General features: G+C 42.1%; 1 protein-coding gene and 1 long non-coding RNA gene across 4 annotated transcripts in view; one reads left to right on the top strand and one right to left on the bottom strand.

Moving 5' to 3' along the window:
• Nucleotides 1-15,021, top strand: part of LOC118088796 (uncharacterized) — a 69,509-nt gene that overhangs the window by 8,231 nt on the left and 46,257 nt on the right. For 2 of the 3 annotated variants that reach the window (XR_015948812.1, XR_015948809.1), the window contains exon 2: nucleotides 4,511-4,572. This is a non-coding gene — a long non-coding RNA (uncharacterized LOC118088796). Of the gene's footprint in view, nucleotides 1-4,510; nucleotides 4,573-7,694; nucleotides 7,789-15,021 lie in introns of all 3 variants that reach the window. The other variant, XR_015948810.1, reaches the window with a different exon arrangement.
• PKP3 (plakophilin 3) overlaps nucleotides 1-15,021 on the bottom strand; it is a 71,546-nt gene that overhangs the window by 53,233 nt on the left and 3,292 nt on the right. The window lies entirely within an intron of this gene.

Below are 15,021 nucleotides of genomic sequence, written 5' to 3'. Positions count from 1 at the left end.
GCATAGTGGTATAAGCACTAATTTGGTTTGTGCCACTGGCACTGATCCTGCTAGTCCATTTGGGTTAGCAACAATCAGCACAGGGATCACCATCAGTCCTGGAATCATTGCACCTGAAACTCATGAAGCACTTGATCTGAGAGTGCCCTTAGTAAGCGAAAGACACCTTTCCCACAATTAATCTGCGCAAGTGCTTCACAATGTCCATCTTCCTGGTTACTGCTCCACCCCACCCCTCACTCATATACTGATTTGGTCTAGCCCGTCTATCTACCTCACTAATTTCTTCTGGAAAATGTAATTTCTGACTTTGTGTGCTACCATGGCTGTTGAATAGTCTCGTCACAAGTTCTCTCCCCCCTTCCATTTTTTAAATATTTTGCACAGCACAGCAAAAATCTGTTTTCTCGGAAGCTTCACATGTTGTATTGTATTGCACAACACAGCATTATTTTAGAAAATCCTGCAATCTCAAGAGAATATACCACACCCACCCACACACTGAAAATGTTTGAAAACTACACCTGCAATGGTGCCAGGTGTGAGTTCAACTTACTGAACTCACAGTACACACAGAACCCCCTCTACAGCACTGATGTAGCTGACTGACAGTGCTGGTTCACTGAAAACCACAGCTGCATTGGGGTGAGACATGGGTAACCACATGATAGGAGGGCAGGGCTCCTGTTCCTTGGGCAGTTTTGCAGGGGAATTAATTCTGATAGGTTTTGGTTTTGATTATTTTTCACCTATGACTGAAAGATTGCCAATATTCCCTCTCCTGTGCAACCATAAAGGGAGAGGAGTCCACTTCACCTGTTGTCCTTTGCATTCACTCACCCAAAGTAAAACTCTCATGTGAACTGGCCCATTCACAGAGAAGGTGCTCCATTCCTAGCCGAATAATCCCTTACCTGACTTTGGTATCGGACAGAGATTGCATGACCGTTAGCCCATGCACAAGGGAGGCCACCAATATTTTACATATCTCTACAATAAGAGAAGATGGCAAAGTTCTCATATAATTGGAAACTGTTCCCACAGTTTGAGCTGTGAATTTAAAGAGCCGGGCATGGGTATTCTCAGATAATTAATTGTACCATCCTAGTTTCTGCCTGCAAGAAACCATTTCCACATTGACTTTTCTGCATATCTGCTATGGGATCTTGTGTGTTCTGGAGCAGAAATGCCAGAGCATCAGGCCAAGCGGCCAAATGTCGCCCTCCAGCCCATCTCGCCCTTCAACCACACCCACTCGCCAGCCATATACCTTCTCCCTAGGTCACAGCTCTCACCAGCCTTGCTTAATACCCTCCTTGAGTGTTTCTGCCTGGCTGGAAGGTCATTAATTTCAGGCAGCATTCCATCACATTTCAACAAATTCAGGTTTCACAATTAAAGTGGATCAAAGCTCTTGTGCAACAAACTTCCCCGCCCCCGCAACAAAACCCAGACATTTTGCAATAAGGAAAGCTGACCTCCCTGCATACTTCCTGCAAACTAATTAGATGAATGTTCAATATACAGGTCATCTGAATGTGACTTGTGGTAATTACTGTTGGATGGAGGAGTGTGTGTGTGTGTGTGTGTGTGTGTGTGTGTGTGTGTGGAAGCTAGCTTACTGTAGAAATTGCATCTCTGCTGCCCAGTATGTTGATGATGGATTTGCACAAGCTGTTGTCATGGAGAATTCCATATTTTTATATACATTGCGCTCCCCAAAATGCACTGCTCTCTGCTTTTCAGTGGGATGGCCCAGAAATGACCTCTTTCAATATGTCCATGCGCAGATAGCATCAAACATACCATACAACACTGACATCTGTGTAGCAAAGGTACATGCAAAATAAATCAACCTGTATCTTGCTCTTAGCTGATGAAAGAGAACTTTGCTAAGGTTATTGTCTCACTTGTCAGTCTTATACAGAGCAGGGCAGCCCCAGACAACTGGTTAAACTGGAAACATTGAGACAAGCAGCCAGACCCTCCACATAAAAGTGCCCATGCCACCATAAGTCAATGGCAACTTCTTGAAACCCACCTGCCAGCCTTTCCAGCTGCTGTGGTTTAAGTTCCCTCTTGACTCAAATTTCTCTCCCACAGTCAGTCACAAAAGCATTGAAATCTACTCTTGCAGAGCAATCAATAAACTTTTGTCCCCACCTAAGGACCAAATCAGCCTTGTCATGAAAGGGAAAGAGAAGGAGGGGAAGTATGAGAGCTGCTTCCAATGAAAAGCTGTGAACCATCAGCAACAGAGAAGGCTTAATGCATAAGCGCCAAAAAATAAAAATTACCAGAAGGTAACTGAAGCTGCAGGTGGAAGACGTTTTGAACAAATATTATGCATGTTGAGGACTGGTTGTTAAATGTTTTTATAGCACTTACAACATATAAAGTATGTTGTAAGTTTTAGCTAGATCATGTTCACAAGGAATTAGGAAAGTAAATAATGAATGAGATGCTTTGACTGTGTACACATTACCAGCTTAAAATGCATCTAGGTATAAAAGATCCTTTTCTAAAAACCCCGAAGCTTTTCAAAAAACAAGTGAGTCTATTGATGTATGCGACCACGGCTGTGCGGATTTTACTTGCACGAAAGTGGAGAACAGACGCAGTTCCACCAAAAGAGGAGTGGCATCATAAACTGCTGGAATACGTGGAACTAGTGGGTATGGCTAATAGAATAAGAATCAGAGATGAAAAAGAACTTTAAAAGGATTGGTGTTATATATAGAATATATGAAAAATTATTATAATAAGACAACCTAGCAGGATGAGCATAATTCAGCAGCGTAAGTTATAACATGAGATAAAGAGAAGGAGAGAGGAAAATTTGGAAGAAAAAGAAGATGAGATAGGTTGGGAATAGAGAGGAAACCAGAGAAGGAGTGGAAGGAGAGAACATAGATGAGGGACAGAGAACCTTTGACCCTGAAGAAACTGTTCAACTCAACTCTCATCGCCATGCTGGCCAGGATCTGGAAGGTCACAACTCCCACCAGCCCCGACCAGAATGGTCAGTGGTCAGGGATGATAGGTGTTGTAGTCCAGCAACATCTGCAGCTTGGGCTACAACATCAAAAAGATGTGCATAGCTCCATGTAGTGCCAATGCATGTCCTTTCAAATAAAGATTCACATCATAATGATGGGGTGAGCTGTAAGGGCAGTCTACAGGGTCCGCACAATTATTTGCTACCTACAAAACCAGTAGCCACATACTACCACTCACCCCCTACCTCAGCAATGCTGAATTTGAGGTGATGGGCCCATTCTCTGTGGCATACTAAGAGCTCCAACACTTGCTGGAAGACCAGTGGAACCTCCAAAGGTTCTTCTTCGCTCATTAAGTGCAGGATGATGTAATAGCTGAAGCAGCGTGAGCCAATTGCTTTACTGCCAGAGGTATGATGTCTGTAGGATCAAGCTGCCTGGCAAGTTAATGTAGCCCCATCCCATCAACTATCTAATATGCAGCTGTAATAAGCAAGCCCTAATCTCTCAATCACATGTGTAAATTAAAGGAATGGTGTTGACCCACCTCTGCAAACTGCTTTGAGACCTGCAGATGAAAGTTGCCAGATACAGGGAGAGAGTTATTAGTTTTGTTATTTCTCCCTATCCTGCTCTGTGCACTTTACTCCACCTCAGCTTCTAGCCTAACTCTGCTGTCTGACTCTATTCCATTCATCCATCACTCTGATTATCACTGCTTCATTTCCCCATAAACAATGTATGCTGACTACCCAACCACTTCAAATCCTTCCAGAGAAGAATTTTAATCAAACCTTCCTTACACATTGATTTCTTCTGTCATAAGCTCTTTGGAGCATGAATCTTAACGACCTTGCACAGTTAATCAAGTGCATACTATGCTATTGACATCTACCCAATATGCCATTAAGAAGATGCTTTTGACTGAATTTATCCTTGCGACTGGCTTAAGGCATGGATATGAGACAAAGGTGTACTGTTCTGAGACCCATGCTTCCCAGGGTTATATGATGGCGTCAAGCTGCAGGGACAGTGATAACTAGAAAAAAAAACAAAAAACAACCCCCAAAAATTGTAACTTGATTCAGTGATGATTGCCTGAGGTTTATAGGTAGCCTCCTAGAGGTGGAGGAACTGCAGCTACTGAGGTGTTCCCAGGGCTTATACCCATCAGGTAGTGAATGTAGATCTCTGTACTGTGTCCCAGGAGCACAACATCTCCCCTTACTTCATAAATCGCCACTCATGCCCAGAGAAATCAGGGGCGGAAAATGAGTTCTGCAAGCCCAAATAGTATTTTCATATCATCCTGGTTGCCAGGTGAATGCAATGTTGCTTATAATAAGCAGCATAGCTGCCAAGTTTTCCCTTTTCTTGCGAGGAAGCCTATTCAGCATAAGGGAAAATCCCTTAAAAAAAGGGATAACTTGGCAGCTATGATAAGCAGATCTCCTTTATGTTTTGTTCCAGAATACAGCAGCTTTGCACATAATGCTTTCTTCACATTTCAGGAACTACTGCTCGTCCTCCCCACCCCCAGATTTCTTTATGTGATCATCAGGCAGCATCACAAGTAAGTTGTCCTTAGCAGCAAATCTTTTGCAGTTACTCCTGTATTTAGACTTGTGGGGGGAAATATAGACAACAACTTTATAAAACACTAGAACATGTCATGTAATCATATGCTCTTTACTTTGAAAAGTTCCTTCCATTTCTTAATTTTGCCTGAACAGATGGTTTAGTAGATACTTGAAATGATATAGGCCTGCTTCCAACATTATTTTTAAAAGACACGGAAGATTTTTACTCTTACCACATAAGATACAACCTATCATTTTGTAGGGAAGTATATATTGTGCATCAGTTTCCCAGCAAATTTGTGCAACAAAACTCCAGCACCTCATCAGATTACGCATTACTTTGTTAGAGAGTAGATGTATGAGTAACCTTATGGGGTGTTTACCTGGATCTTCAGGTACACTCAAGTCTTAAGGAACTAATCCCCCCAAAAGCTCTCAGTTTTATTGGTTAGATCAGTTGCTCTCAAACAGTGTGGCATGCCACAGTGGAGAGGAGAGGATGACAAGTGTGCTGGGAAGATTCAAGAACAATCAAAGAAACATTTAAATATTTCAATGTAGTACAGTTGAGTAGTGTAGCGTAGGGTATCAATATAATATTTTTACGGATAGATATGTACCGGTATATGGAACAGGAATCTTCAACTCTGCCAAATGTGAAAGACCAGAAAAGAGAAACGCTTTTTTGTGTTGATGAGAATATGAGTTTGTCTGTCTCAAATTAGACCTAATATAAATTAGATTACCTGACAAAAGTAAGCCCATACCTTTTACTGAGTTTGTATACATACTATATATATAAGAGGCTCGTTTATATTTTGGGAATGATTCGTGGACTTATGTAGCTGCATTGTTTTATACTTTTCGAATGTCTCATGATCATATTATAAAGTAGTAGTGTTTCTGTGTAATAAATCAAGCACTGCTATGAGTTGTTTCTCACCTCCCCCCAATGTATTTCTCATCAATAACAAATTCAGTATGGTGCAAGCAAATTTTTATTCTGAAAGTTTGGCCCAGAGAAAAAAAGTTTGAGAACCACTGGGTTAGATGGTAGCAACTAAAACTGTCTTAACTGACCAGCAATAGTTGTTGTCATAGGTTACAAAACAAATGAAATAAGTAAAGCATTTATTTATTTTTCCTCCATTGCTATCATGGAACCACTCAGAAATTTTGATAGTGAGGGAATAAAGGAGGCCCTATGGTCAAATGCCTTCCTCTGCAGGATAGAAAGCCTCACACAGGAAGTTACATGCCTCTGTTCAAATTGTGCAGTATATGTTTACTCCACAAAAATCCTTGGACAAAAATGTGCTTTTATTCTTCAGATTAATCCCTAAATAAATGCCAACAGCTGCACACATCCTTGAGCAGGTGGTTAATCCTCAAGGAAAATAATTGACAAGGCTGCCTCTGGGATATCCCAGAGCTCCTCCTACCATAGCTGCCAAGTTTTCCCTTTTCTCGCGAGGAAGCCTATTCAGCATAAGGGAAAATCCCTTTAAAAAAGGGATAACTTGGCAGCTATGCCTCCTACTGAAACACTTCTTGAAATGCTAAACTGAGAGCCACCATTCTGGTTTGCTTCTTTTTTGAGGTCTACCATATTTTCTCATATGACGGCAGCCATTTTGAAGTCATTGCATAACTTACAAATTAAAAGTCATCTTCTTCTGGCATGTAGAAACATTGTTATGAGTTTGGAGGGGAGGAAGTAGGTTGTATGTAAGATTCTTCTAGTGTTAAAATATTAGGCTAGCTTTCTGTGTTGAGGTGATAGCCTGGGTGATGGGCTATTATGGGAAACAAATGAAAGGGGCTCTGTGTGAGATGGCAAATGGGTGGTTCCACTCCCTCAACTCAGGGATAGTTAGAAGGACAAAGCCAGAAGGGTCAGCAGTAGGTAGGGCCAAGCCATAGCTGTCAAGTTTTCCCTTTTATCGCGAGGAAGCCTATTCAGCATAAGGGAATTTCCCTTTAAAAAAGGGAGAACTTGACAACTATGGGCCAAGCCCATCACCTATTCTCCATACCTAGGCAAGTCACACAAACTCTTGTGTGTGTGTGTGTGTGTGTGTGTGTGTGTGAGAGAGAGAGAGAGAGAGAGAGAGAGAGAGAGAGAGAGAGAGAGAGAGAGAGAGAGAGAGAGGAATGAAAGGAATCTGGCTTTTTTTCAGGGAGAGATGGTGGAATAAAGCAGTAGTGAGGTTGTAAGGAAAGGAGGAGCTCTGTGTTCTGTACATCTTTTCTAGTTCTCACTTTGTTTGAAAGACTCACCCTTTCACACACAGTTCTGTGCTCCAGGTGAACAAAAAAAAAAAGCTTGTGCTGAGGGAAAAGCGGCCGCTTGCCAAATAAAGGATGAGTTTGCCAGTTTTAGTAGAAAGCAGGCAACACATAAGTGTCTCGTATCCTGGCCTAGCTCTTACAAGGCTTGTGATGGTGTGTGTGTGTGTGTAACTCTAGTCTCAGCCTCCCCCTCAGGAGAGGGTGGTGACGTGAGTTGGCCTGGCAGAGGAAAACCGTCACAGCACAAGTCAGTACTTGCCCGGTATTGCTTGCTGCTGCTGCTGCTGGAAACAGACATTACTATCCCAGCTGCCTTGACTGTTTGGTAATCAACTGGATTCCTCCTCAGGTGAAAAAAGCAAGGGCCGAACCAGATGTGTATGTTTTGAAATGCGCACTTGCTGGTTTGGCTATAGAGCAGGGAGGAATCTACTTTTATTATTAAATGGACCATGGGGGGAAATGGAAGCAAAAACTGCCTCCTCCCCAGCTTTGGTGTCCTACATTCACCAGCTGGAAGATCACCCCCGTCCTACCCCAATAATACCCCAGTAATTTCCTTGGTATTGCAGCCAGGCTAGGGGTGGAATTAAAGCAACAAAGCACAGGGAAGGAAGATAGAGGAGAGGGCGGTTTCCCTCCTGCTGCGAGCTCAGTTTAGTGATACTGTAAAGGCAGAGCCTCCACTTTCACTTTATAGCCAAAAAGAAAAGCACGTATTTAGCAAACACCCTGCATCTGAGCTTGGCCCTGATTTGGATCACTGGCTCCCCGCTGCTCAGGGATCTCTTCCAGCACTACCTGCCCATGTTTTTCTTTGCAGGAGACACACAGCGTGTATGTCAAGTGCAATGATTCCCTAAACCATTCTTCTCCAGTGTGGCTTGGAGGCAGCAGCAGATTGACTAATAAAACAGGTAGGACTGAATTAAAATGCCAGCTCTGCTCCGGGAACGTGCCCTCCAATGTGAAATGCAGCCAACTTCGGCAATTACTAAAGTATGCTACCTTTCCATGTACAAGTTAGGTCTTGCGTACAAAGCCTGTGGTTGACCACACCCCACCACAGGCCTGGGAACCCCCCTCTAACCATCCCAATATCTGTGTATAAACTCCTAATTGCTCTGCATTCAGTGTGCTCCCACTGCTGGTTTGGGTGTACTGTACATACAATGTTCTCCACAATCCATATCTGTCCTGTTGTTTCTTGGCCAATTCTATGTTCTGATGCATTCTCTCCCCCCCCCCCCCCAAGCTTCAAACTGAATTGAGAAAAAGAACAACTTAGATGCTTTTCTAGTCAATAATGTGTACACAGCCTAAGAAAACTCATAGCTGAAAAGCAGCACGTGGCTGCCTAGGAAACACTGACCAGTTTTCTTCGTGGTGTGAGTACCTCGGGTTACGAACGCTGCAGGTTGCTCATTTTTGGGTTGTGGACCGTGCCGAACCTGGAAGTACTGGAATGGGTTACTTCTGGGTTTTGGCGCTCGTGCATGCGCAGAAACACAAAATGACGTCACACGCATGCGCAGAAGCACCAAATCGCATAACGCGCGTGCGCAGATGTGGCACTTCAGGCTGCGAACGCTGCGGGTTGCGAACGTGCCTCCCACACTGATCATGTTCACAACCAGTGGTAAGAGTATAATTCTCTTTCTACTACTGTTAGGCTTGTAGCCTTGTCCAACCTCCATTAACCACGTCCATTTAGAGCTCTCCTTTCTGAGTTTATTTGTGCCTCACCTTTAACATTAATATAGAACTACTACGGTATATATTTTGGAAAATGGTTTGTCTGTTCTCTATGCACTTGGATACCTCTTAAGATATTGTAACCAAATTTTGCATTATGGTTCTTGAAATCAAGAAGCAGGTTTTTGTCTGTTTGGAAAAAATAGATGCCTTTCAAAATTACACTAAACCTTTCAACCACCAATTTCAAAACTTCACTGGGGTTTTCTTTGGTTTCATTTCTTAGATTTCATGAGCAATGTTGGGCACTTGACACTAGTACTGTTCTATGAAGAACTCCAGAAAGAAAACAATCCCATACTTTGCCCAGACTACAGAGAAAATTGTGCTCATTGTACCATTGACCAAATTTCCCCATAGGGGATGGGAGAGGTCAATGTGGTAATGATAGCAACTATTTCATTTATTTTATTGAGGAACACTTATAAACTAATTACCATGATAATAAATCTCAAAGCTGTGTGCAATATAAAACATAAAAATGTAATAAAACCCTTATTATAAACCCTGTGTCACTAACACAACATCCAAACTTATGAGCTCCAGGACCAAGTATTAAATTGTGCAGGAGCAGGAGCAGCAGTAGCAGCACACTCAGGATGTGAGTGCAGAGGAAGATTCTGTCCACAGGAGATCTAAAAATGGGTCTGTCATGCCCCCACAGAGCTATGGTGTGTGCAAGAGTGTGAGAGAGGTCTGCTTCCATCACCAAAGGGGATATGCACTCTGCTGCTTTCATTCTTCCTGCTCCCGGCCCATCTCTGATAGAAGATTACATCAACATTCACAACACATCCAGTAAATAAAAGTTGAATGTTCAAAGTTTATAGCTTATTGCGGTACTTTCACTCTACCACTGAACCTTATGAATACATACAGCACACCTGCCATATCCAAGTACCTTTCGCAGTGCTTATTCCACAACTAGGGCGGTTGACTCCCCTTTTCCTTGTCATTCCTATTTCTTTAATGCTGTGTCTGCAGCAGCTCCTCCTCTTTTTTTCCAGTACAGGAAAGATTCTGGCAGAAGCTGCTTCTGATTTAAATCTCCTACCACTGTTAGCACCAGACCAGGTAGTTCTGCCTTGATCTATACCAGCTCCTCAGTACCATCTATCCTCAGCCCCCTGATCTTCTTTCTCATACACACTATCCCTGGGTGACCTCATCATAGCCATTGTTTTTAGCACCACTTGCACTCAGATGACACCCATCTCTGCCTCCCCTGTAATTTAGTTCCACATCTCCAACTTCCTCTCCAATATCTCTGCTTGCCAACATCTCAAACTCATTATGTCCAAGACTGACCACCTCATCCTTCCAATCCCTCCTTTCCACTTAAGCTTTCCTTATCCATTGGCAATGTAATCACCCCACCCTCCATTGATCAGTCATGTAGCTTTATTATGGACTTCTCTCTCTCCCTTATTCCCCATATCCAGTCTGTGGTCAAGTCATGCCACTTCTCCCTTTATATCATTATAAAAATGTGGCCCGTCCTCTTTGTCCTCTGAGCAAAGTTTCTGATCCATGCCCTGATCATCTCTTGCTAGGCAGCTACATTCTTATTCTCCCTGTTCTTCCATTGCTTCCCCATAATCCCCTTGCATCTACCTGGCATTCTTCTGCCAAAATAATACACCTTTTAATCATTCTGATCACATGAAATGCCTCCCTAAATCCCTCCTTTGACTTCCCATCCTAGGGAAAAAAACCCATAGCTCAGTGGTTGAGCATCTGTTTTGCATGGTTCCAGATTCAGTCCTGAAAATCTCCAGGTACAACTGGGAGGGACCCTGTGAGAAACCTTGGAGAGCTTCTGCCAGTCAGTGTGCATAATACTGGGCTCCTTTGTGAGGAAGGGTGGGGTACTTTTACTAATAATAACAATAATAATCTAGATGGACCAATTATCTGATTCGGTATAAGGCAGCTTCCAGTGCTATCAGTTCAGCACAAATTATTACCCTTACTTTTGAAACCCTCCGTCCCCTATCTCTCACGTATGCCCTGTCCATTTGTGATCTCCGCCCCCCCCCTCTGTCCTGTGCCGTGTGAAGTTCTGTTCCCTGAAAAAACTCCACCCTTTCTCTCTCTCTCTGCCCCACATGCTTGAAATTACCTCCCAGAACTGCTGCAGGATGCCACTTCTCTTGATTCCTTCAAATCCCTTTCTTTGGCACCTTTGGTTCCATCTCCCAGTTCTCATGCCCTGCTGTAGGTCAGCCTTTGCCTAGGTGCATGCAATTGCATACTGCTTCTACAGTATGTTGATCCAGCCTCTATGTTCCTCCCTTTCGTGTGTTGTTTCCACTGTGACGAATTTTAGATTGTAAGCCACACAGAACAGGGAGATGTCCTCTTCTACTGTGTAAAGTGTGTGTACCTTTCCAGATGGATAGTTGTGTTAGACTTGCAAAAACAACAAGGCTGTTGTAAAAACTACTGGGAAGAATTTAAATGTGCTATATAGAAATAAATGCTAATGATGTTAGCAGCACATGCGACTTAAATTGCCTTTGAGCCTCTCTTGTGCTAGTTCTGTTAATGGCTGGTTATTGCTCATGAGAATAGAAGCTTTTGTGATTCAATTCAATTACAAAGCTAACTAAGGCAAAAGCCGCTTTAAGCTTCATGTGTAAAATGCCCTGTTTGGTGTATGCACTAAATCAGAGTTTGGAAAATGGCCTCTTGTAAACAACAAATATGTTCATCAACTGCCCATGCATACTGCTTGCATGCTCAGAAATGTAAAATATCACATTATTGTATATTGATATAGTGTATGTGGGGTAGGTGCATTTCTGCACAGTTCTAAACAGGATCATCTACACAAAGCTAGAAGTAGCATATCATGGGGGTTTTGAGGGGGATTGACTGTACTGCCTAACAACATCATTTTATAAGGCAAGTGACAATCATTTTTATAAACTACAGAGAGGGAAACAGGAAGCGCAGTTGCCTCCTAGAGGACGCATTGAGCAAAAAGCGCCAACCATGTCAAATGGCAATGTTTATAGAGCCTTCATCCTGATTTGTTTGCAGGGGGATTAGATTACTTTGATTGTTGAATGAGCATTCATTGTATCAAAGCAAGTGTTATCTCACACATTCTCCCGCATTGCCCCATCACTTTCCTCATCAGAAAAGTCCTCTTTTTTAAAAAAGGAAGTGGGTTTGTTGCACAGAAGCTCCCAATAAGCTGTAATTGCACAACCTGAATTTGCCAGTACAGTATATGATTGAATCACACCCCAAATAGTGACAAACTCGAAGTTCCCATGATAAGATTTCCATAGGTCTAACTAACTCATCTTATTCTCTCTCTTTGACTGAGCTCCCTCTGAGGCCTCACTAGGAAGGGAAAAGAGGGACGGGAAGGAAGGAATAAAGGGAGAAGATGTAAATTATTTAAGAGCTAAGGAAGCCTCAAATGAAACATTACACATTAGAATTTATTGCATGGTGGGCATGTAAAAAGTTTAAAGAATATTGGGAAATGATTTATGAGATGAAAAAAATGTTTAAAACAACCTTCCCAAAAAGACCAGAGGCATTTCTGCTAGGAATTGTTCAGAGGTCTCCAGTTGCCAGAAAAACTTATTTATATGTGCAACAATGGTGGCTTGGATTTTGTTAGCCCCAAAATGGAAAGTGAAAGTAGTCCCCAGTAAGGAGGATTGACAATTTAAGATGATAGAATGTGTGGAACTAGCTGGTCTAAGAATGAGAGCAAGAAGAACAGGTATTTAAAGAGGAGTGGAAAAAATTAGCTGAGTATATGAAAAACAGTTGTGCACAGCTGAAAATGCTGGCAACATTAAGGTAAATTCAACATTATAATAAATATTAGAGTGGTGTAAGTTAGGAGGACTGAATTAGATGGTTATAGCAAAATATGCAGGAATGGTGGATAAACTAAATGAACCATGGAGGGGGAAGGAGGGAAGTCATTGAATGTATGGTATAATGAAAGATGATTATTTTGAGATGTAAAATTGAAAACTTAATAAACACACACACACACACACACACACACACACACAATTGCACAATAGCCTAAGTGTTTTCCAACCAATATAAAGTGCAGCCTCTCCCTCCAAAACAATGGTGGGCTCATAAACATAACTGGATTTAGAAAATAGAGAAAGAATTAATAAGCAATTTATCACAAGTGGAGAGGCACAACATAACCAGACACTGTACCTTTCCAGCACAACAATAGACAATGGATACCGAACAGTTTGGGAAGCAGCTCTCCTTGAGAGATTAACAAAGTATTGGTTGGCATGTGGACAGATCAAGAAAGATGGTTTTTACCCCGGTATGGTTTAATTTCATAACATATGCCAGTATTCCAGAAAATGAACAATTCCCACCATCAGCATTTGGCTCAATCTGGTTGATCTAAATTTAAATTTAAACATAAATTATCATCTTCACTTTGAACCCCCACCTACCACTTTCATCAATATACCAACACTTTATATTGTTTCACTGGTAACATAAGAGGAGAAATGAGTATTACTCATACTTAATCTAAGCACAACCCCCAGAGCTCCTGATTAAGCGTTTTAGTTATGCAATGAATGTTAGCTCTGTTCTATCCTGCTTCCGCTTTTTCATTTTTGTTTCTATTTAAACCACTCTATGAACCTAGAACTTGTACATTGACCACTAATAATGAACCATATGTTGTATATATCACTGCAAATTTATTGTGCTATTTTTGTGATGTGGCATGAGAAGGCTTGGTCTGATTATTTGTATAATTTGTTATTCCTATGATCCCTGCTTGTAAAACCCAATGAAAGGTTAGTTGGTTAAAAACAACAACCCTGTCCATTGAAACAGCAACATCGTGAAGTATTCTAGTAGTAGTAGTCAAAATGCAAATAGGGGATCAATACAACCTTCCCATATATCGTTTTTAATGTTTGAAGGGCAAGGGCAGTCATTGAAGGGCAGTTTGATGTATGCATAATTTGAGGTTATGAAATCACATTTAGAATGTCCAGAGGCAACCGAGCCCAGGGGTGAGGGGAAAATGCATGTGTCACAATGGAGGCAATGGGAGAGCACTAGAACTGTTACCACATGAGGGTAAAAGGCCAATTAGAGACATTTTTATGTTACAGTTTAAATTTGCAGAAGATGTATAGAGCTCATAAAAGCTACTGCTTGTGTGCCCTGGCAAAGAGGTGTGTGGAGAGGAATGCAGATTACTTGGTCAAGCCTACTGTTGGGTTAGTTTTGTTTCCAGAGCAAGACGATCTTCAGTTATTCCACTCAGCGCTGCTCCTCTGACAATGCACCTCAGGGTGAGGTTTACAAGGTAGATTTCCCATGCAATCACTGCAGCTATCTCATGATAATTTTGTATAGGTGCAACTGCTGTTACAAATTATTACCTCATCAATTCAAGCAATCACTTACTAAGTAATATACTCCAGTGCTTGCTATTCCACAAAAATGAACTGGATTACCTTACCTTACCAAGGAACTCTGGGCATGGTAGTTTTATGAGTTAGCTACCCACCCATCTGACTTCATAACATTTTTGCCAGTACAGTGGTACCTCGGTTTACAAACTGAATCCATTCTGGAAGTCCATTCTGAAACCAAAGCCATTCTTAAACCGAGGCGCACTTTCCCTAATGAGGCCTCCCACCGCCGGTGCCCTTCCGCCGTTCGGCTTCCGATGGTAGACTGAGGTAAAGTTCGCTAACCGGAACACTACTTTCGGTTTTGCGGAGTTCGTATACTGAATAGTTCGTAAACAGGGCTGTTATTAAACCAACGTACCATTGTACAAACCATAAAACCCCCATTGGCCTGGCCATGTTTTTACCCCCCTTCAGGTGTAAAGGAGGTAGGCATGGCTAGGTCCCAACAACCTGTTGAGCCAAATATGGAGAAGAAATTCTGCAGTTATACATAAGCCTCTTAATAAACCTGTTAGGTTACTATTTCCTGTGTGGGTCCTGAATGTAGTAGTTTACTTTGAATGGACAACACAGGCCTGGAGATTTGACTTTGGGTGACTACAGATCTGGTAAACAGGTCATCTGTATTGTATTGAGTAGAATTTTATCAGCCTCCCCCTGCTTCCCTGGATTTCTGAAGAGGCGCAGAGAGTGGCAAGAGTTTCCATACTACTTGGCAGGGCAACAGATTACCAGTTTACCAAGTACCGGTAGTTCTATGTGCAGTGTTGTAAGTTGCCACCTCGCAAATGGTTGATCGTCTTCATCCAGTAGTCTCCCCAAAACCTTGGCAGGATCCAACAGGTTCTGATATGTGCTCAAGACCATTCTAGAGCGGTTCCAGAACCACAATTTCACTGCAGAATTCCAGCCTTTCATACTGTTTGAACTAGCCATGTTCCACAGTAC

This window comes from Zootoca vivipara, chromosome 1 (assembly GCF_965207765.1).
Source record: "Zootoca vivipara chromosome 1, rZooViv2.hap1.1, whole genome shotgun sequence".
In the NCBI taxonomy this organism is placed as follows: domain Eukaryota; kingdom Metazoa; phylum Chordata; class Lepidosauria; order Squamata; family Lacertidae; genus Zootoca; species Zootoca vivipara.
This window is presented reverse-complemented; position numbering and strand designations above follow the sequence as displayed.